Here is a 23,907-nt window from a genome sequence, read left to right as displayed (position 1 = left end):
CTTACACGTTTTTGTGACAATCGTCCCGTTTCTGGTAACATAGGTGTCCAATTACTTTTGAATGGAGGTTGGCTAACGACCGTGAGTACCTAAGTTCAACACTCTTATTTCCACCATTGACACAATTGATAACATTTGTGAATGACTAAAACATTTGTTAATGATTAAAACCCTGGTTATCCATTCAAAAAGGAGATTGTACATGGCCAAGTTATCTAAAAATATGGACACGCGTTTACAATGTTCGATTTCTAAATAGAGGACGTGCCATACATCTTAATACTCTTTCATCTAATACTCTTTCCTTTTTACACATGGAAGCACACCACCAGAAAAGTAATTGATCAACTATAAAGTAAATTTGCAGGCCCATTTAGTGACCACTTGTCCAACCTATCCTAAGATATTTCATGCGCATTTGCTCGCTAAACAACTACAAAAATATATATCATGCATGTTCTCTAAGGAGAACCTACGAGATGAATACAAGCGACCTAGGGAACCACTCTTGTTCTTCTTTTTATTCATTAGTTTTCCATTGTTGATTATGAAATTTAGTCAAAATGGGGTCTTAGGAAAAAAAAGAATTTTTGGGGGGATTTTGCCAGTATCACAGTGATAACATTTTTCTAAACGTAATTGCAACGTGGAATTCCTGAAGGCTTTGGCATCAACGCAAAGCACACATAGAAGCTAGACATTGGCAGGTGTTTTCCTGCAATAGTAATGATGAAATTCGGGTAGGGATTTGAGTCGTTGGTTGATGGACTGAATGCAAAAGTGTTGGCTTGAGGGGGCCTGACCCAAGTTCGGATTTAATTAGCCAAACAAATCCCTACGCTATTGGCCCTTTCTGCATCAGCCCACGGGGCACAGACTGAAGTCTCACCTGAAGCAGTATGGGGAGATGTTGGAACCAAGTCTTGGCACCCTTGAGATGTCTAAGGGGTCGATTTAGTCCAACTGTGAATACCTTCGTGCAGGTCACTTTGCACAATCCTAACACGCGATACTTTCGCAATCGGTTATAACCACCTTCCCGCAGCGCTCACTAGGGGTTGAGGTACTTTCGCACTGCTAGGGCAGCGATCTGCATTATTTCCCCAAGTTACACCCCGTGTCATACTTACCTTCTTATAATTGTTAGTTAACTTCACGTAAACAGATACCTTATCTCACATTTACTTAATCAACACAGTTATATAAGTTCGCTCATCATATAAACAATGAAAATGCAATTCATACCCAATATACTCAAAGCATAAAACAAAAAATAGATACACAAAATTGATGTGAAACTTCTCTTTATAATGCTTCAATGGTTATAGACTCGACTCACCCTGCGCACTCAGCTACAGGGGTCCACGCACTCAACTGTGAACTACTAGGCCTCTGCTCACTCAGCTGCAGAGCCTTCTCCTACTCTACGACCCAAAGACTCGACTCTACACTTCAGATAAGATTCAATTCTCCATCCTTCGATCACTCCTATTATGCATTCTTTACAACTTAGAGCCTTGCTCTATTTATACAATCCCATGGTCCGCGGACCATGGGTAGATCTTTAAAGCCGACATTACATTACAAAATTAAGGGTGAACAACCCTATGACTCATGTACAAACTTTGCGCTTCGCGCCCACAAAATGCAGAGTTTTTACATCGGATTTACATCTTTTGACCAAAATCTGGGCTTTAAGCCCCAATAATTCCCTTGGGGGATCTTGCGCCCAACAGGCCCCCAACACAAATATCGTGACTAGCCCTCGAGTCACTCTGTCGGTGTGAAGATCTTTGCGCAAAAACCACCCAGCTCTGCCTGGACCACTGTAAGATCGGCAGTGCACTGAGCAGCTACTTGCTATACTTCTTGGACGTGCTCTTCAGAAACTGTTGTAGCTGAACTGTTTCCTTGAACCTGTTTATAGTCCCGGTCTCCTTTCAGCTGCATGGAGCACTAAGACTGTGCTTCTGTCGGCTAGTCAGATAGCCAGGCTGCCCGTGTATGGTTTCAACCGACTGCCATTCACTTTTCCTGGGAAAGGTTCTCCATTTAACTTTACCGACTACACCACACCTCTGTCTTTGACCTCCTTAATAACATATGGTCCCAACCAATGCATTATGAGTTTTCCCGGGAATTGATCAAACTTACTATCATACAGTAACACTAAATCGTTCACCTTGAAGGTGCACAACTTAATATGTCGATTGTGTTAGGCCTTTTCGCGCTGCTTTTGTACCTGTTGGTGAAAGCCAGCCAAAAATAATTATTCCTCAAGTTCCTCCAACTGTGAAAGCCTCTCCTCCAAGGCTCCGCAATCTGTCATACCTGTGAGCACTGCTATGTGTAAACTAGGCATGATGTATTCCATCGGCATTACGGCTTCTACTCCATAGACCGGCCAGAAAGGTGTCTATCCCGTTAGTTTCTTGCATGTCATCCTATAAGCCCATAATACTGCGGGTACGCGCAGGTCCCAATCACTTCGTTGTGCATTGCATACCTCGGTGAGCACAGTCTCCAGTACTTTGTTAAACGCTTCTACTGTCTCGATAGCTTGTGGGTGATACGGTGTGCTTTTCTGATGATACCCCTGAAATTATTCTATCAGTGCGTTGATCATTTTGTTCAGGAAATGCGTGCCACGATCGCTCATCAAGATCTTCGGACACCCGAATCGCATCAAGACGTGTTCAAACAGAAACTTCGCGGTCGTCGCAGCCGTGCAATATTTTACCGACTGTGCTTCTGCCCAACGAGTCAGGTACTTTGTTGCGGTGACAATATATCTCGCGCACGTCTTTCCTTGAGGTTTGATAAGTCCTACAAAGTCAATTGCCCACTTTTCAAAGCACTGCAATGTCATTTGCGGATTCAAAGGCAGTGATGGTTTACCTGTTCTTTGACATACATCATAGGCCTTGCAATGTGCTTTTGAATCATGATGAAGGGTCGGCCACCACAACCCTACATAGAGAATCTTCTGCGTGGTCACTCTCCCTGCATAATGACCTCCTGCAACGCCCCCATGAGCATCTATGAGGATATTGCTTCATTCAAATTTAGGTACGTACCTTCGTAGTATCTCATCATTCCCCATCTTATATAGGTGCCCCGTAATGACAAAGAAATCTATTGTGTGCACCATTAGTTCCTTCTTCTGTTGGACAGAGTATCCTTTTGGCGTCGTTCCTATTGTGAGAAAGTGAATTATATCTTCAAAATTTCCATCTGCTACGCACACAGCAAATAGCTACACGTCGGGTAATCCTTCCTCCATACTAGTAGGTTCCTCTCCTATCTCAATGTGCACCAGGTGATTCGGTCCCGCGTTCAATCGTCCAGTTTTCACAACGACTTCAAAGTCATATTCTTGGAACAATAAAATCCATATGCATATGTGCCCCCCTAACACAAGCTTATTGACCATACCTCTCAGCACGGAGTTCATGCACATCCGCGTAGGTTGTTTTTCATATGCCTGCATTCATCTGGCCAGATGCGTGCGTGGATCATTTTGCCCATTGTATTTTGTTGTCAATCGTACTCTAGGCTTCCCAAACCGTGTCATCATCTTACACTCGCGCCAGTCATCAAAGCTCCCCTTGTGGGTGTAGCACACAGTACCCAATTCAAGGCCCAGAAACGTTGCTTTTCCGGTACCTCCCTTTCAAACTTATCTAGGAAAGTATCTACCTCGCTTAACCCATCATAAGTAGGCAGATCCCTCACTTTCGTCGATATGCAGTGCAGCGATCTTGTCATCATATTACAGTGCAGCGTGGTTACCTCATGTAACCAGTTCTGCCATCGCTCTTTCTCCTCATTAGAATTCGACGTATAAGAGCTTTTACGCTTCCATGAGATCCATCCGTCCGCGATGGGATTTACCCAATCTTTCTCTCGCGCTCCCATAAGATCTCTCTCTTACAAATTTGCACCGTCAATTCTTGATTAAAATCCCAAAAGAGTAATCCATATGCCTGTACCAATATAAATCTCTTAGAAAAGAAAAGGATATTGTTATTAAATAAATAAATAAATTTAACAATATATCATATAAACATGAATAGCACAGGCCGCCTACATACAAAAAAATGGAGACGATGAATCCCGATAATGAAACACCTCCACTCAAATATTATCTACAATATATTCTGCAATGCAATTAAAAAATAAATTTAATTCTAATCATGAATAATGGATAGAACAAGCCAACAACTTACCAAAATTGAACAATGACTCCCAATAATGGGTCCACTTGACAATTTTGTGTAAACTACTATACTATGTCGAGATAGAACATCTAAATTAAGGACAAGAGTATTGACTCTAGGTGCTTCATGACAACAATCCATAACCATGAAGACTTTGGATTATCTGTTCTTCCTCCGGTCAGAGAATAGTAAGCCAACATCTATTTTGATTGGTTTTCACTGAATTAAATTTACTTCATCCCTGTGATGTGAGCTTCTTGTTTGTTGTCTTTTCCTTCAAATAAGAAAACTAGGCACAAGGCATATATGCACAAATAGATTACACATTATCATAGTACCAAAAAAAAAATTGAAAATAGAGCTCGAAAAAGTGAAAATCCCACAAAGCTTCTATTTTCAATCATGTGCATGTTGATTGAGCTCTATGCACAACGCATATTCATATTATCATTGCAAGAAATTGAAGAGGTTGAAAAACTGCAAATCCAAAATGGCATCTATGCTCAATAATATGTTGGTTGAGGCCTGTGCTGTGAACTGCTTGTTTGTTGGCAATTCCCCCTAAAAGAGTTGGATTCAGGATGTTTTAGAACTTAGTTGCTAAGATTTGAAAAAAATAAAAAAATTGTAAAAATTTTATTGTAATTTTTTACTTCATTAATAGGTCATATTATGTCAAGATTAAATGGATCGTATTGTGTGAACATTGTTATCCTGTTGTCTGAAGTTCAATACGTGGAGAAAGGCCTTTATATCATTGTTGGTCACTATGACAGACCAGTAGTTTTGGATGTTTTGAATAACATCTCGTTCAGCGAAATATGCCATATTGGACTTGATTTCAAAAATAACGACGCCTGTATGCAATACATCATCTACCTCATTTGCTTCCGTAGTAAAGAGTACCACAGGAAATCAAATGAAAATCGCGCTAATTGATGCACTTGTACAATACAAAAATCAAAGTGTATTGCCACATCACATAACTGAATATAATAATATGTTCAACCTATATAACCAGATTTTCATTAATATCTGGAGTTTCCATAAGTCTTGTTTTATTTCACTTTGTCAGAAACATAATCACAATTGAAAAGAACCAAAGACCAAGATCTGTTCATTTGAAGGGTCAATCAACCATAAATATATAGTTTTACCAGAGATTGCAGAGTGATATCTAGCGTTTTCGAATCGTTGAGGGAAAATATTTATGATTTGGTTCCAGCGGCCCAGGATGGCAAAAACAATATAATTATCACACCAACATGTTATGATGATAAGCGAGTTGTTACCTAATTCAAAATGCAACATCTGCTAGGAATTGTATCACTTAGACTTGGGTGTTGAGTGATATGATATAATAAGCAATTTCCTTGAGAAAACAAGAAATGTTCATAGACTTTCCACTTGGAATAAGGCACTGCAAAATCTTTTTTCTGGTTTTTAAGAATCTTCCTTGCAACTCTGGTAGGAGACATATGAATCTTCCTTGTAACTCTGGTAGGTAGGAGACATATGAATCTTCCTTGTAACTCTGGTAGGAGACATATGTGATGCATTTTTTTCTAATTACCCTGCTTCTCATAGATTGCCTAGACTTTGGAAAAACTGTTCCCACACACATGTATTGCAAGTTACACACACATGTATTGCAAGTCATTTCTTTAGAGGTCCCTATATATAATCATGCAATTCTTATTGCGAGCAATTTTTTTGTAGTATATTTATATTCTTCTCATGCTTTTAGATATTAGCTAGGAGTGCATATTGGCTCCAAATGGAGCCCTTGGGTGTTGTTAAAGCCAATGAATCAATGATAAATCAATTGCCACTCTAATATCTTGCGGACTCTCAACAAGTTGATTTCTACGGTATTCAGTGCTTGGAGCAGGCATCATAAGTAAACTTCTCTCAAGGAATGCGTGCTTTTGAGGCTGGGAAGAAAAGCAACTTAGCCAAGACGTAAAATTTCCTTGGAGAGGCGTATGAGATACTCAAGAACCAACTACATGGCATACCCTCTTCACTGTAACAACTAAAAACCAAACCTAGGATTACCTGAAGTAAATTATGTTGACCAAATGAAAGCAACAGAGTTGATTTTCTACTTAAATTTGGTAGGGTACTAGACTTGATTATTTAGACTCATTTTCTACCACCACGAAATACTAGACTTCTAAGAAGGGAGTGTACTACCTCATGCCCAAACTCCAGCAAAACCTAATACTTTATTGGGCTAACCTGAGTTTGATCCATTTATCATGATAACCTTCAGTAGCTTAGATTCGGTCCTGATATGCTAGCTCAGCTTCCTACCAATAAATACATGCACAAGTCTTATGGTGCAAATGATACAATAGGGGTAGTAAATGATGTAGGGTAATTGGCACTTATTGTGTTGAATAAACACCACTAACATAACACATTGAAGGGAGTAAAATAAGAACATATTCTCACAAGGAATGGTAATAGGGATCCAAACAAAATGCAGCAAAATGTAAGTATGCCTAAAAAAATATTCACCCACATCGACATGAAGATGGGACTGCAACCTTCAATCTAACTCCTACTGAAAGAAATTGAGATGTGTGCTCACTCCAAGATCAACAAGGTTTTGTACAAAATATTCAACTCATTTACTAAACTAAGACATACATGAAGATTCATGTGAATCGAGGAATCGTTAGCATACCAAATTCACCTCTAAAAGCTCGAGGTGTTGTCTTTTATTCATGTTTCTCGAATAGAGCTCTCAATTGTCCACAAAAGAGAATCCAACCGGCAACATATCTCTGTAGAAAATAGTCCAATATTAAATGTGAGAGAAAGAGGATACAGACGACTCTCACAACTTGATGAGATCTGAAACCTGCTTTGCTCAGTTAAGTATCGCAGACTTGTCTATGAGCTGCAAAAAAAAAAAAAACTAAGTCAATTAATAGAATACACAATTATTATAATAATAAACCTAAGGAAGAAAAGAACAAATTCCCATAAGTACAAAAATAAGTGCAACAATATGTCACGAAAGGCTGAAAACAAACTCCATTAAAGCTACTTCGTTCGGTGTTTGAACGAAGCTAGGATTTATAGATTTCTATGCGGTTCAAAAAAATAAAACACAACCTAAATGGAAAAGGTGCCCAATTACTCTTGAATGGAAGTTGGCTAACCACCGTGAGTACCTAAGTTCAACACTCAGTATTTCCACCATTGGCACAATTGATAACATTTGTTAATGACTAAAACCCCGGTTATCGATTCAAAAAGGAGATTGTACATGGTCAAGTTATCTAAAAAGGAGTTGTCTTTAGTGTGATTTTTTGGAGATTTCGGTGACGGAATCCGGCGGAAAAAATTGAGGTTATATCTTGATTTGTATTATTTAAAATGGTTTTTTAATTGCATATTTCGATTCAGCACCCTGAAAAACCCTGGGACACTTTGATTGTGCAGAAATTAACTATCAAACTTGCGATTCCAATAAATTGCTGCCCAATTTTAACAGAAAAAACCCATCGGAAAAGCTTCCAAAAAATCCCTTTAAAGACAACTCGATGTTTACAATATTCAATTTCTACTCTTTCCCTTTTACGCATGGAAGCACACCACCATAAAAGTAATTAATCAATTATAAAGTAAATTTGCGGGCACATTTAGTGACCACTTGTCCAACCTATCCTAATATATTTCATGCGTGTTCGCTCGCTAAACAACTACCAAAATATCTATCATGCATGTTCTCTAAGGAGAACCTATCATGCATGTTCTCTAAGGAGAACCTACGAGATGAGTGCAAGCGACCTCGAGAACTACTCTTGTTCTCCTTTTTATTCATTAGTTTTCCATTGTTGATTATGAAATTTAGTCAAAATGGGGTCTTAGGAAAAAAGTAGAATTTTTGGGGGGCTTTTGCCAGTATCACAGTGATAACATTTTTCTAAACGTAATTGCAGTGTGGAATTCCTGAAGCCTTTGGCATCAACGCAAGGCACACATAGATGCTAGACATTGGCGGGTGTTTTCCTGCTTTGCAATAGTACTGATGAAATTCGGGTAGGGATTCGAGTCGTTGGTTGATGGACTGAATGCAAAAGTGAGCAAGAGTGAGCTCGATGGATACTTCAAGGTCGACGGCCATATTTCCTGGTTTACATTAAAATTCTAGGTGGGAACGGCCATGTTTCTCATGATGGCATACATCATGTCTGTCAATGCCAACAATATCACAAACTTGGGCAGCTCAGTTGCCAACAACACGCCCCACTGTAGCGACTTGTGGGTACCCGTGGGTATGTGTGGGCCCAAATGAGACAATGTTGAGCTTAGTGATTCCAGGGGTTGAGTGCAAGTTTCTTCCCATTAATATAAGGACGAGGCCTGCCTGGAGAGAACGAAGGACCGGATTATGGTCATGGTGGCCTCAGCTCTCATTAGGTGTTTCATCGTGGGGGTTTTCGTGAATTTTCCCTTGGCTCTAGCCTCTGGCATAAGAAGAAACACATATTTTTCTTATACAATTGTGGGTTTCCATGTGTTTCTCAGTCGATGTCATGCACTTCCTTGTACAACTAGTACTTAAGTAAGGTTACTGTTTATTTTTTTTAATAAGTTTTTTTTTTCTATATATAATGTCAATATTTATTTTATATTGAGATATGAAATAAAATTTTAATAAAAAAAATCTAGTAAGCTCCTTGGCTTGCATGCAAGCTACATACCCTTACTTTTCTTCCTTTGTCAATGTTATATGACTGGGCCCTGTCTTCTCACTATATGTTGGCCCCAGTCGAGTGAAGCTACACCTGTGCCCCTGCATTGGATGAATTTGTTAATCCTTTGGCATAATACAAAAGAAATTAAACATGAGTGCAGTAACAAGAAAGGGAACCTACCTGCTTCAGGTCTCTGCTTGAAGAAGTGGCATCCAGGGTTCGACCCAAGGAAATACATGGAAGACACACAACCATTTATTCCATTGTGGGGCATATGCTACCATGGCTCAAATGGTTTGAAAAGATCAAGGATTCAATGATACAACTTGCAAAATAAACCTTGTAAATGAGTGCCCAGGTAAACCCCAAATGTGGTTGTCTTCCCCTCCCAAACTAGTGGCTCGCACATTAGAACAAAACATCTGGTCATATACAATTGAGTCTATTGGGTCTATAGTTGGTAATTTGGTTTGATATATGTAATTATGCATTTTCACTTTTGTTTCTCATTTCTTGCCTCAAATATTAGCCCATACTGTGGACTGTGAGTCGCAAGTTTCACTTTGAAGCTTTATGCCTACCAGAGCTAGTAGTAGAGCGAGGATGACTTCCTGCAACTTGTATCCTCTAATTAATTAATTGTGTGGTTATGCGGCTAGTTGGTTGTCTAAAATAGATATAGACAAAGTAAATGAATATAAAGAAAAAGATTACATAGACAAAGTAAATGAATCTAAAAAAAGATTACATCCAAGAATTTGGCTAGACATTTTTTTTTTGCGAGGTTTGGTGCATTTTGTTGGACATTTTTTTATGCTTGCTAGTCTTTAAAATTTGTGAACCGCAAAAACAATAGAATTTACTTACCAATTATTCTCTAAAATATGTATTGTCTGGAATTTGTGTTCACATGTTCACTTTGTTTATCCATGGGAATTAGAAGAAAGAAGTCTCCACTTCAACAACAAAAAACCTAACCATTTCGGCCACCTCGAGTGACTAATATCCTATTCTGACGGCAAAAATACATCACTTGTATCCCCATGAGTCTCTCTGGTAATCTTCTCCTAGTGAGTTTCTTTGTTAAGCTTCATTAACTAGCATGCATCAGTTGCTCCACCCTTAATCCATTCATTAGTGAAACATGAATTTGAGCGGTGGGAGCGGTCAAGCAAGGAATAAGCAGTGGGGAGCCATATGGAAATAGAGTAAAAGCTTCTTAGCGAAGAAGTGGCAACAAAAATAAGCCAAGTAGCAGGAAGTGACAATAAAACAAAAAAATAACCAAGTGGTCAGTGGCAGGAAGTGACAGCAAAACAAACAAATGGCCAAGTGGTCGGGGCGATGGACTATCAAACTTTAAGAATGTATATCACTCATAAGTTATTCTAGCATTTAATGTCAAAAGACTGATGCTAGCATTAGTCTAGCTATGAAAAATATGAATGAATAAATACACTCTTAATCCTCTTAACATAAGAAGTGCAGTATGAAGTGGATCATAAACTTTGGATATCCCTATAATGTTCATTTAATGTTGCCTCGATACACTTTAAGTTTCCTAAAAACCAAGATAATATATGCTTTCCGCCTTTCTGCCTCGGGAAGAGGCCAAAGAGGCCAAATAAGATGGTACATCACTATGTACCTAAAAACTTTGATTATAATTGATCCACTGGCACTAGCAACACAACTCAACTAATATTAACTTCATCGTTTTTGGTTACTATAGTCTCATGCCGAGACGATAGGGACTAATAAGAAGTCCAATCCAAAACTTTGCTTAAATTTTGGTTTTACCTGGCACTAGAAAACAACTCAACTAATATTAACTTCATCACTTTTGATTACTATAGTCCCATGTTTTTTATTACTATAGTCCCATGTCGAGACGGCAGAAACTAATAAGAAGTCCAATCCAAAACTTTGCTTAAATTTTGGTTTCAAGCCAAATTGGCAAACGAAAGTTTGCTTAAATTTTGATAAAAAAAGGTCGATCAATGCAAATCAATATAAGTTCAACACTAAAGCGATTGTTATAGTCCCTGCATAGCTGTAGGCATGGACTAATAAGAAAAGATACTTGCACAACCAAGAAATATCAAACTCATATATGGTTTTCTCAGGTAAAAATCGGGTTTATCTTTCTTTGTATAAGCACATTTCTAATATTAAATATTAAATATCTATGTTGGGGTGAATATGATAAATCTTGATAGAGTCAAGGATGGAGGCTACTTATTAATTTAGGAGAAGTCATAATCTAAAGTTTTACTAATGGATTGGTTATACAGTAAATATACTTTGAAGTAACGCCCAACCAAAGTTCACAATACAACATGGATCTAAGTTTCGAGAATTTACTAGCTTGATAGAGAGAATAAATGAAATAGAAAAGCAATAGATGAAATATTAAAAGTTTTATAGATGTTAGTAATGAAATCTAAGTGAGTTTTAGGGTCTAGCTTAAAAGGCTAGAAGAAAATGTGTAACTAAACTCCTTTCTCCAAAGCATCACCTATTAAGAAGAATAAGGGATCAATGTGAGCATTGGTATAATTGTGTCCACTGAAATGGAGAGCTCGTATGATAACATATATCACACTTATTTTTGTTTTTGAGATGCAAAACTTAAATTTCTTCCTTTCATACTTTTCCTTCAATGAAAACATTCAAATTAGTGCAAATAGCTCAACTAATATTAACTTCATCGTTTTCGATTACTATAGTCACATGCCGAGACGACAAGGACTAATAAGAAATCTAATCCAAAACTTTGCTTAAATTTTGTTTTTAACTGGCACTACAAAACAACTCAACTAATATTAACTTCATCATTCTCGATTACTATAGTCCCATGTTTTCGATTACTATAGTCCCATGCCGAGATAGCAGGGACTAATAAGAAGTCCAATCCAAAACTTTGCTTAAATTTTGGTTTTAAGCCAAATTGGCAAACGAAAGTTTGCTTAAATTTTGATAAAAATTTCGGTCAATGCAAATTAAGATAAGTTCAACACTAAAGCGATTGCTATAGTCCCTGCATAGTCGTAGGCAAGTAATAATAAGAAAAGATACTTGCACAACCAAGAAATATCAAACTCATATATGGTTTTCTCAGGTAAAAATTAGGTTTATCTTTCCTGGTATAAGCACATTTCTAATATTAAATATTAAATATCTATGTTGGGGTGACTATGATAAATCTAGATAGAGTCAAGGTTGGAGGCTACTTATTAATTTAGGAGAAGTCATAATCTCAAGTTTTACTAATGAATTGGTTATACAGTAAATATACTTTGAAGTAACGCACAACCAAAGATCACAACACAACATGGATCTAAGTTTGGATAATTTATTAGCTTGATAGACAGAATAAATGAAATAGAAAAGCACTGGATGAAATATTAAAAGTTTTTATAAATGTTAGTAATGAAAGCTAAGTGAGTTTTAGGGTCTAACTTAAAAGGCGAGAAGAAAATGTGTAACTAAACTCCTTTCTCCAAAGCATCACCTATTAATAAGAATAAGGGATCAATGTGAGCATTGGTATAATTGTGTCCACTGAAATGGAGAGATCGTATGATAACATATATCACACTTATTTTTTTGTTTTTGAGATGTAAAACTTAAATTTCTTCATTTCATACTTTGCCTTCATACTTTGCCTTCAATGAAAACATTCAATTTGGTTTTTAGTTTGTAAATTGAAGAATAACGAGCGAGCTTCTTTGGAATAGCAAGCACTATGGCATTGAGATAACTATGGTTTTGTTATTAGATGCAAAATATTATTAACATTTCAAAAATATTCTTTCATAGTGTTGGATTCCATGTGTCTTGTTTGTTAAAATGATTTTCATCAATATGTTTAAATTAACACAATATTTCGAAATTAATTTATTGAAAAAATATTGGTATATTTTATTGTATTTGAATTTATTACTTTTTATGGAAAATTATCATTGTTTTAATTTGTAATGTGACCAGATATTTTATTACTCCTTGTATTTTTGGCAAAGATTTTCATTAATTAGTAAAGCTAGGGTTTACATAGTAGATTACAAAACTTTGGTTGATCTTTCACTAGACAAGTCAAACCATGTCCAAAAATTGACTCTCCACGGAGAGGAGAGTGCTAAGAAAAAAAGTGGCAACAACTAAAAAACTAGAACTATAATTGTTGATGTGCAGGCCAAGATGGACAAGTACAAAAGAGCTAGTAAACATAAAGATGTTAAACATAAATAAAAAAATTTTAAGATGCGGGTTCCGAGTCAAATCGCAATACTAGGATGGGATCGACTGTATTGGTTGTGGGTTGATTCGTTGAAGGAGATAGGCCCCGATGTTGTTCAAGCCACTCCATTTGTTGTCTAACTTTCGAAGATGACTGTGGATATGCTCAAGGGAGTGGATGATGTTTAACCGGGCATCATGTTGATCTAGAATGATTCTACCCATCAACAATTTCATTTTCTAGTATATGTAGATAACCTACATGTATTGGTTATATCAAACATGTGGGGTACTTATGTATCAAAAAGAGAGGATTGGTTGGAAGAATGCTCTTCCTCCATGCTGGAAATCTCAGCTTGGACTCAAAGAGGAGTAAGGTCTCTAAAGTAGGAGAAGGATTCTTGAATTTTGTAGTGCATGCAAGTTTCGCCTCTACATACCCATTTGCGATAAGTTACAACCCCTCTACACAAACTCTACCACTTTGTCTAGGCATGATTAAATTAGTAGAATAGTGTAGGACTAACCAATTGAGGAAGGAGAAGTTGTTGTCGAGGAGGGGAAAAAGAGAAGGAACTAAAGAATAGAGCCAACGACCAATTAGAAAGAACCTAAAGGAATTACAAGGGAGGCATGGCAGAGGGTGCAGGGCATTTATGCCTTTTCTCGATGCCTGGAGAGACCTGAGCTAAGATCTCTTGGTAGAATAGTGAGAGTGTCTCTGCTCCCAGAAGAGGGAAAAGCTCGAGTGAATTAAAGTACATGGAAATAAGGCAGCCACCCCAGATATGTGGAGTAGGTTGTAAGAGGCACATGACCTATGACAATTCCCTACCAAACAATACCCATTTGGAAAGAAGACATATAATATGAAGACTTCAAGCCAAGGTGAGAGCCATGATGCATGAATGAAAGAAAGAGAGAAGGTGGTTACCTTCCAAGCCCATGTAACTAAACTGGAGGTGGCCAAAAGTGAACCTAGCTAGTATGGTCTCAAATCAAGGGACAAGGAAATGAATAGAGAGAGAAGAATGGAGAGGTAACTAAGCCAATGGATTTCATAGTAAAGCCGAACCGAGAGAAACCATGAAAAATATTATAGGATGTAATTCAGTATGATCTCAAGGCCCCACCCATCATATTGTTCAAGATGGTATGTTGTGCCTCTGAGGTGGATTGAATGGTTTTGCAAGGGTACATTTACAGTAACAGGGAGTGTAGTGTCATAGCCTCCCACACTATTAAAAAATGAGGTTGTGGCTAGCTGCACCCAATGTTTGACACATGTTACCCCACCCAAACATTTCCAAATAATAAAATAAAAATTATATATTAATTTTATTATTTCATATTATTATTATTATTTAATAATTTTATTTTTAATTAATATTTAAAATTTTACCTTTTAATTAATATTTAAAAATTTACCCTTTCTATAGTACAAATGAAAATTTCTATTGCTATGCTATTAGTATCTGAAATATTGAGTCTGAATGACTTTAAGCTCTCCATAATGAATGACAAATTTTTTTTTGCCATACAATTAGTCCCTTTAATATTTAATGATATAGTATAAATGGAAATTTCTAATACTATGCTATTAGTATCTAAAATATTAAGTCTAATGACTTTAAGTTCTCCATAATGCATGACAAAGTTTTTTTACCATAAGATTAGTCCCTTTAATATTTAATGATAAAAAAATATGACATTCTATCAAGATCCCTATCAACTTTAGTTTGGATAGTGTTAAGTAATTCAAATAGTAAAGATTCAACTAATAGGAAAATTTACCAAAAAAATATGACATTCTATCAAGATCCCCTATCAACTTTAGTTTGGATGGTGTTAAGTAATTCAAATAGTAAAGATTCAACTAATAGGAAAATTTACCACTAAATATTTAAGTATTAATTATTTATTTGATTATATATTAATATAGGTTAATTAAAAGATATATAATTATTTTATTTAATATTTTAAAGATATTTTAATATATAAAAAGTAATGAGATATTCTATAATTTAATAAAAGGAAGATGTTATTATGCAAAAATATAATACTACATTAAAAATTAAAAATAAATCTATTTTAAATTGAAATTTATTAAAATCTCAAAAGGGATTAAATTATTTAATGTGTAAATAACATAAAACTAAATAATAAAAACGTAATTATTCTTTTATTGTTATTTACATTTTAAGAAATTTAATTTATCCAAATACTTAATGTATCCACATATAATTTAGATTAGTTCAATATAAGTTTAGATATTATTCTAAAAGTAAGAGAGGTGTTCTGAGGAAATCTTTTGTGCATCTTCAAATCTTTCTGTAATGGACCTCTCACCTAGATGTGGTGACCCTCCTTTCATTTCTTTGAGCATGACTATCTTCACCTAGTCACATTGCCTTTATTTCTCTAACTTCGTAGCATTTACTTTGTCTTCACCCTACATAAGTGAGGTAATATATACTATTAACTGTGATTTAGAGACAAGACCGTTGTAGTTAGCCCTTATGTACTATAAATCCAAGTGTTTCCGTAAGAATGCCTCATCCTAAAGCTTTTTATCGAAACTTACTTGATTGAAGAGACCTCAAACATGCGGGGAAAAGTAAAGATATGTTGAAAATAATAAGTTCTATTAAAAAATTACCATGATTTTGACATGCTTCAATAGAGATGTGAATTCTTCAAAAACCTTATGTAGGTTTAGAATTGTTTTGTAGTTTATATGAGTAACTTTTAACCACTTACTATTGATAATGAATGTCTAGAAACCATATTCACTTCCCTGCAAGGTGTTACTAGTATAGTGGTCGCTTTTTCATGATTCCAATAAAGAAGTTCCGAGTGTTAAGCGGCCTTGAGACAAATTTATAATTGTTATGGCAAAATGAAAGTGAGGTAAATATATACCTTTTCTCCAATATTTTGTGCTTATTTTTTCCATTCAACACTGAAATTTACATGGTGTAAATCCTCCAATATATTGACTTGAGTTGTTATGTAAATTAGTGTGCATTATTTTTTGGAAATCTTATAAATCTCTAAAAAGTAAACTAGTATTGGAGCTCCAATTGCAAAATGTTACCACATTCCTTTGGGTGTAAATTTAATTTAGACATATCACTTGGGTAGGTTGTCTCAGTTGAGCATTTAAAAAAAACCATATGGAAATGTAACAACTCTAGTATATGTTAAAGCTTTCTTTTTGTTTGAAAATGAATGTGTTTCCTCTCCCACTTGTTTATAAGGGTTTCTAGAAAAAATAAATTTGTTAGTACACATTTAATATTTCTATCGTCAATGTAAATTTATCTAAACTTTGAAATTCATGTAGAGAAGTTGAATAACATGCAAGGGTTGGGGTAGTTGACCAAGTGTTAGCTCCTAGAGAAGGTGTGCTATGAGATAGAAGAGTTGTAAGAGTTGTAACTATGGAATATCTTATGAAGATGTTGAATGAGTTTAATGATTATGGTTATCTTAAACTGCAATGAATGGGGTAATATGTGTAAAAGGTCTCGGCTTCCTACATTAATATTTGAGCATAAAATTTAAATTTCACTAACTTTTAAAATTTTATGAAGAAAATTAAGGCATGCTTCCTCACAATCGTGGATGAGATTTTTAATAAATTTATTTATGTAGACTAGTGTGTCTAGGCCCTTGTCAATATAAAACTAATCAATACCCAACAACATTAACAATAACTAGTTGAACTAACCCTTGGATTTGGACCCCTTAATAGCTACAACCTAATATTGTTCATTTCATATAGCCCAAATATCTTAATAAATATGCATTTCCTCAAACTAAGAGATTTTTAACAAAAAAAAAAAAAATCAATTGCAGGGAATGCGTTATCACACAAATTTTACAACATATAGATTATTAATTGAGCATGTTTTTTATGAAGTTTAAATAGTTTCAGATTGGTACATCATCATTATTATTATTAGTAATAGTAGTTAAAGCATGAAAGAAGGAAGAATTGGGCTAATCTTGTATCAATATGTGTTTTTCTCATTGAATTGCAACATAAAACAAACATAATTCCAATAAATCATGAATTCTAATTTATTATTAAAATATTTATGCAAGAAGAAAAACTCATAAGCTAAAGTTCTACCATTCATAAAACTTGATCATCCATAATTGAAACTATCTTTGAAATTTTAATTCAATTCAACTTAATTCTTAATTTTTATTCAAAAATAAAATATTATTACTTTAAAATTAAGTTACTCTTTTCTTAAATTTATTGGTCATTTGTAATAATATTTTAACCTTTTCATTCAATATGTAGTGGCTAATCTATTAAAGCATAGCACTTTAATGCATTGTTAGGTGCTCATATAAAAGGTATTTTAAATTTTTTATACCATTTTAAAATATAAAAAATATATTTTACATTTAAAATAAATATTATAAAATTATCGATATTTAAAAAACAAAATTTATCAATTAATTTTTTTTATTGATACATCAAAACCTAAATATACTTATTTCAATTTATTTTACAGATATACATTAATATCCAAAGACAATCCATTTACAGTTCCATATATAATAAATACTCGAAAAATCAAACACATAATAAGTTATCAGATGTTCATATTTGTTCAATTTACACAGAACTCATGATCCATGAAACTTGTCTAAGCAGATTGCTGTAATATAATAAGTTAAGGCTCTTAGCATTACGATACCAAAAGCGAAAATAATTACTTTTATTAAATGATTTTAAGTAGATAATAAAATTTATGTCATTAACTATCCATTCAATTTTTTAGCTAGGATATTCAACTGTATCAATGCCATTCCTATGAAGGGAAACAGTAAAACTGTCACGCAATAGTCAAACATTGACATTCAATAGCTTGAATTTTTGTGTTCGCACCAGTGGTCTAGTGGTAAAATAGTACCTTGCCACGGTATAGGCCCAGGTCCGATTCCCGGCTGGTGCAATAAAGGGTTTTACTAACTTCAATCTGTAGCTATGAGAGTCTGTGAAAAGTTGTGTCGCTTCTGGTTTTTGATTTTGTGAATATTCTTTTTGTGTCAAAAAGACATTGTTGGCAAGCGTTAAACTCTAACTTGATTTTTACATTAGTTAGCAAATTCAATTTAGATAAATGTCCCCAACAACGTGAGAATTTTTTTTAGATGTCTAAAATGCCCCTAAAAAATGGTTTTTTGAAATCTTGTTATTAGATTGTTTCAGTGAATCGAAAAGTTGCTATGAAATAAAAGGATGGATTTAGGGGAGACCCAACTAAAAGGTAGTTGTAAAAAAATTATTTCATTCTCAAAGCCTTTAACGGAATGGTTTTTAATTGATAACTTGCATATGGTTGGCCTGGTCATTTATTTTTTCTAAATTAAAAATAGTTGGTGTAGCAATGGTTCCTAACAAAAGGGTATCACAATCCACAAACAATATGAGAGCTTTATGAGATATCGGTAACATCATGTAAAAATTTAGGTGGTAGATGCAATGTCATGAATATAGTCAATGGGTATGTTATCTAAACTTTGAAACCCTATGGAAATGGATAAGCTCAAAATTGTTGAATATGATTGTAGTGACTACTTATGTGACACAAAGGGAGATAAGAATACATGTATTGGAACAAATTATTTTTCTTTTAAACCTAAAGATATGATTTTATATTTATTTATAGGAAACCACTTGCTTCTAGGTACCTTATTACAAGGTTAGTTGATTCATGCCTCAACAATCAATATTTTCAAGTATGAACATTGATGTTTCTAGCCTATTTTTTTAATCAAACCTCTGGGAACTTTGTAGGAGTTTTGGGGTGATGGGAAATGTAGCTATGGTCGGTTTTCATAATTGTTATTTGTTTATGTATTTTGAAGCATGAGTCTTTGTGTTTGTATTGGTCAAAACATATTTACGAGTCATGTTGTTTATGACATTAAATTACTATTTTATTTGTAATTCAAGTAGCCTCCACAGTGCTAAGTCATCTTCCAAAGTGTTCAGGTCAGCTTGCCCTTATGTGACACCAGTTTGGATCCCCATATGACTATAAAAGGAGCTCTATTTGTTCCCTTGAGGTAGAAATTTGATCTGAAATAATACAACTCACATTTTCTCTATGGAAGATACTGGGATATGTCTGCTCTGCCATATGAAGATCATCAAAGAAGAATTTGAGGGCTTAAACAAGTTTTTTCCCTAGTGCTATGGTCTATACAAATTCAAGTTCTAAAATTCATCCAAAGTTTGCCCTGAATCACATCAACCACAATTGAAGATTCAAATCCTTAAGCTCATATGAAGATCTTTAAAGTATATCTGAAGTCCGCTAAAGAAAACCAAAGTATGTGATTAAAGATCGTATTTTTGTGGAAGTTCTAAAGTTTGCATTTCGTGAAGTTTGTTCAAGTTTAGTGATCTTGAGGAAAGGACCGAACTTTACTATGTGGTTATGTGGAAGTCCAAAAGTCTACATTTTGTGAAAAATTCTTAAGCTTGTGATCCTATCCATAATCTGGAATACATACAAAATTTCAGAATCATCCTTAGTCCAAAGATCATAAGGGTTCGAGCTCTATATTAAGAGAATTTGTGGAAACTTTAGAAAGACAAAGACTTTGTTAAAAAGGAACATAAACTTTGTAAAGAGGCGCTGAGATCTTAGCATTTGTGGAAGGCCAATTTGACTTTTATTTCTTCTGTTGATTTGAAGAATTTCTCTAAGAAGCAAGTTGTTGGGCTTTTCCCTCTTAAGGGTTTTCACAAGATAAATTTTTGTCTCTTGTTTCTTGTGCACTGTGATCTTGCTTCATTTATTGTATAATTGCTTGATGAAGAAAAAGTGAAGATAATAAAAGAAGAACATAATATTCACAAGTAATTATCAAGATAAGGAATTCCTCATTAGTTTGGAATTTTTAACATGGGGCTCAATTACTTGCACAAGCTATGGCAAAAAAGGACATCTATGCTACTAATAACATAATATTATGATCCTAAATTGTACATCATAATTCATTTTGTACTCTTGTAGCCTCATAATATTTCATTTTGTACTCTTGTAGTCTCCCTTGTTTTTATTTTTTCCCCAACAAACTCAAGCATCTGTTGTCATTCCAAACATAGGTTTTGTAGGGAAAGAAGCAAAGGAAGACTAACAAGAAAATGAACTTCCCTCTCACAACTATAGTGACCAAGCATGAATAATATGATTATGTTATTATAGAGAAACTACACATGATAGGAAACACTATTAATCTCAATGTTAGAACTGAAGGAAACAAAGAGAAACCTCAATTACTAACAGTAAAGCCTCAGCCACTAATGACTTGTCTTACATCCTGAAGTGCAATTCAAAGTTGCAAACACAATTGAACCAAACTCTTCCTAACTAGTTCCATTAAGATGTCACAAGATTTAATAATTCACTATAAAATGATAGAAGACTTGGGTTTGTTGATTGAAAGGATTTAAATTTTTTGGCCATAGAAAGAAGTAGAATGAGCATATGGTGTTCATTCATCTCAAAGCTTGCAATGACAATTCACTTTGAGTGTTTTATTTTGTTTTTAGTTTGTTATATAGATCCACTCCTAATTACTTTTGGTGTAGGCAGGTCTCATGGTGATAGTGGATGTGTTGAAGATGTTGAGAAAAGATAAGGAAAAGAAGATATTGGACAAAGCAATGGAAATATGCAAATCCAAAAGTTCACTCATATTTACATTGTAATTGAAGAAGTTAATGTAGACAAGATTGCAAGGTTCATTCCAGATTTGATCTATGTTAAGATGAATGGTGATATTGAGATCATTACCATTTAATTATTGGATGATTGTATTGAATCCATAATAACCATGCTTTCATTACAAATTGCACCACAATAAGCAAGGTGGTCTAGAACTTCACCTTGCACGGGGATCCATCAACATTGTGTGTTATGTTCACAATATTACAGTTAAAAAAAAATTCCTTATCTGTAACTCTTGGAAGTGCATTTTCAAAACAAACAATGGTGTCAGTATGCCCGATTTGGAATGATTTGTTTTATTGTTGTTTTATGAAAATGGTAATTCTCTTTTCAAGTTTCTATTTTGTTTTTATTTTGTAATTCAACACTTGTTTTAAGCAAAGGATATTAGACTCTATATTTTGGTTATTGGCAACATGAGTGACTATTTTGTTTGTCATGTGCGATGCCTTGTTATTGTTGTGAAGCTTTAGAAGAATGAGGCTCATTGATTTGCATTAGTCTCATGACATCTATGTGCTATGAATCATCTCATACTTGTTATCCTTTATACCTGATATGAAAAGTTGGATATTCAATAGCCAATGATATTATATGCTAGTAATTTCCATTAGATTTTTTTGTAAACATTTAAAATATAATTTGTTTTTCATATATTTGTATTAAATGATTAGGATATGAGATGACTAGAATTAAAAAAAATGGAATACCCTCCATGGAATATTTAATTTGGATTTTTCCTTTTGCATTGTGTTGTGCTAAATCACACTAACTTCTCACTAGAAATCTAATAAATGATATTACCTAGGTATTGGCCATTCATGAATAGTTATGTTAATGAAAAATTATAAGAGTTGAAATTTTGAATAATCCCTATCTTTATTCTTTGCATGATTTGTTTGAACTTCAACACAAGTAGTTATCCACTAGTAATTGAAGAAGGAAAATACCTTGAAAGACAATCTAAGAATCTATAATTGTTTGGAATTTGTGGACATCTTAAATGATTTTGGATTTTAGGGCACACATGAGCAAAGACAAAACATAAGATAAGGAAAGATACTTGCACAACTAAATAAGATCAAACTTGAATACAATTTCCTTATGTAAAATCTAGGCTTATATTTCCTTATATGAGCACATTATTAATATTAAGTCTCTTTGCTAGGATGGCCATGAGATACCTTGATAGAGTAAGGTTTTGAGGCTACTCATTAGTTTGGGAGAAGACCCAATCTCAGGGTTTACCAAAGGATCAATTTAAGGTAAGTATACTATGAGGTAAAGTTATACCAAAGATCATAATGAAACCCAAAATACAAGTTTGAAGAATTGGTGAGCTTGATAGAGGGAATAAATGAAATAGAAAAGCATTATAAATAATATAAAAAGTTCTCTAGATCCTACTAATGGAAGATAACCAAGTTTCAAGTTTCAAGTCCATTTTCAAATGTTCAAGGAAGAGAGGGAGCTGAAATTACCTATCTAAATCCATGCCTATCAAGAATAATAAGGGATTGTGAGCACTAGTATAATTATGTTTGTTCAATTGGACAACTAATGAGATGACATAGATCACAATCATTTTTAATTGTTGAGAGAAATATTTAAATTCTTCTTTTTCATACCTCTCATTTAGTTCAAACATTCAACTTAGGGTTTAGTTTGTAAGTTGAATACCATTGAGTATCTTGAAATAACACATTGTGACAAAGAGATGACCATGTGTTTTCTCTTAGATGTAAAATATTGTGCACATGTTTTCAAAAATATTCTTTTAAAGTGTTGAATTCCATGTGTCTCTTTTATGAAAATATTTTACATTGATGTGATTAATTTGACACAATAATTTAATAGTAATTTGTGTGGGGAAATGTTGGTAGATTTTACTTTGTTTTATTTCATTATTCCCTAAGGAAAATTGTCACTATTTCCATTTATGTTTGATTGAATTTTTTATTATTCTTTGATAGCAATTTGATACTTTTTAGTATAAATACATGTATTTTTAGTAATATTTTTCAAAGAAGAAAAAAATGACCAAGTTTCTATTATAAGAAAACTGATTACATATGCCATATGGTAAAATCCTAAAATAAAAATAATTATGTGTAGCTAAATTTCACTATGTGGTTCACCATCTACTCAAATACATACAATGTGACTAAATATTAGGAGAATTTTCACAATAGAAAAGATAATTAGTCTAATAACAAAAAATACTAAATTGAACATCTGCAATAAATCAAAAAGACCAACAAAATATGGGCATGACAATTGAAATCAGAAAATTGAGAAAGTTTCGGAGTTGTGAAGTGTGTCCTTAACCGTTACTCTAAAATGCATGATACCAACTTTTCATTGTAGTCTCTACTTAGAGAGATCGTCTGCAACAGTATTTTGAGACCTATATATATGAGAAAAGCTAATCTCTTTAAACTTGGACTTCAAATCTTTAACACAATGAATCCAATTGCATAGCTCCGGTGGGGAGAGAATGGAGGGATCCTTGATCCATTCTATCACAACTTTGGATTCTCCAAATAGTGACAAGTAGATGAAACCAATCTTTCTAATGTAGTGCAATAATCCCCACAAAGTGGTGATCACAGTCCATGTGTTGGATCCTAGGCCATAAGACTAGAATCCAAAATAAAATACTTGCACAACAAAATAAGATCAAACTCGAATATGGATTTCTTATGTAAATTTAGGCTTTATCTTTCCTTGCATAAGCACATTTATAATATTAAATCTCTATGTTGGGGTGGCCATGAGAAACCTTGATAGAGTCAATGTTGGAGGCTACTCTTTTATTTGGGATAAGAAAATATCTCAAGTGTTTTAAAAGGATTGGTTATAAAGTAAAGATATTGTGAAGTAAGGCGATACCAAAGATCCCAATGAAACATTGGAACCAAGTTTGGAGAATTGGTGAGTTTATCAGAGGAAATATATGAATTATAA

Source organism: Pinus tabuliformis, chromosome 1_2 (assembly GCF_031772625.1).
Source record: "Pinus tabuliformis cultivar Carrire ecotype Pingquan chromosome 1_2, CPIR1, whole genome shotgun sequence".
In the NCBI taxonomy this organism is placed as follows: Eukaryota; Viridiplantae; Streptophyta; class Pinopsida; order Pinales; family Pinaceae; genus Pinus; species Pinus tabuliformis.
The sequence above is the reverse complement of the archived record's forward strand: the minus strand, read 5'-3'. Positions refer to the sequence as shown.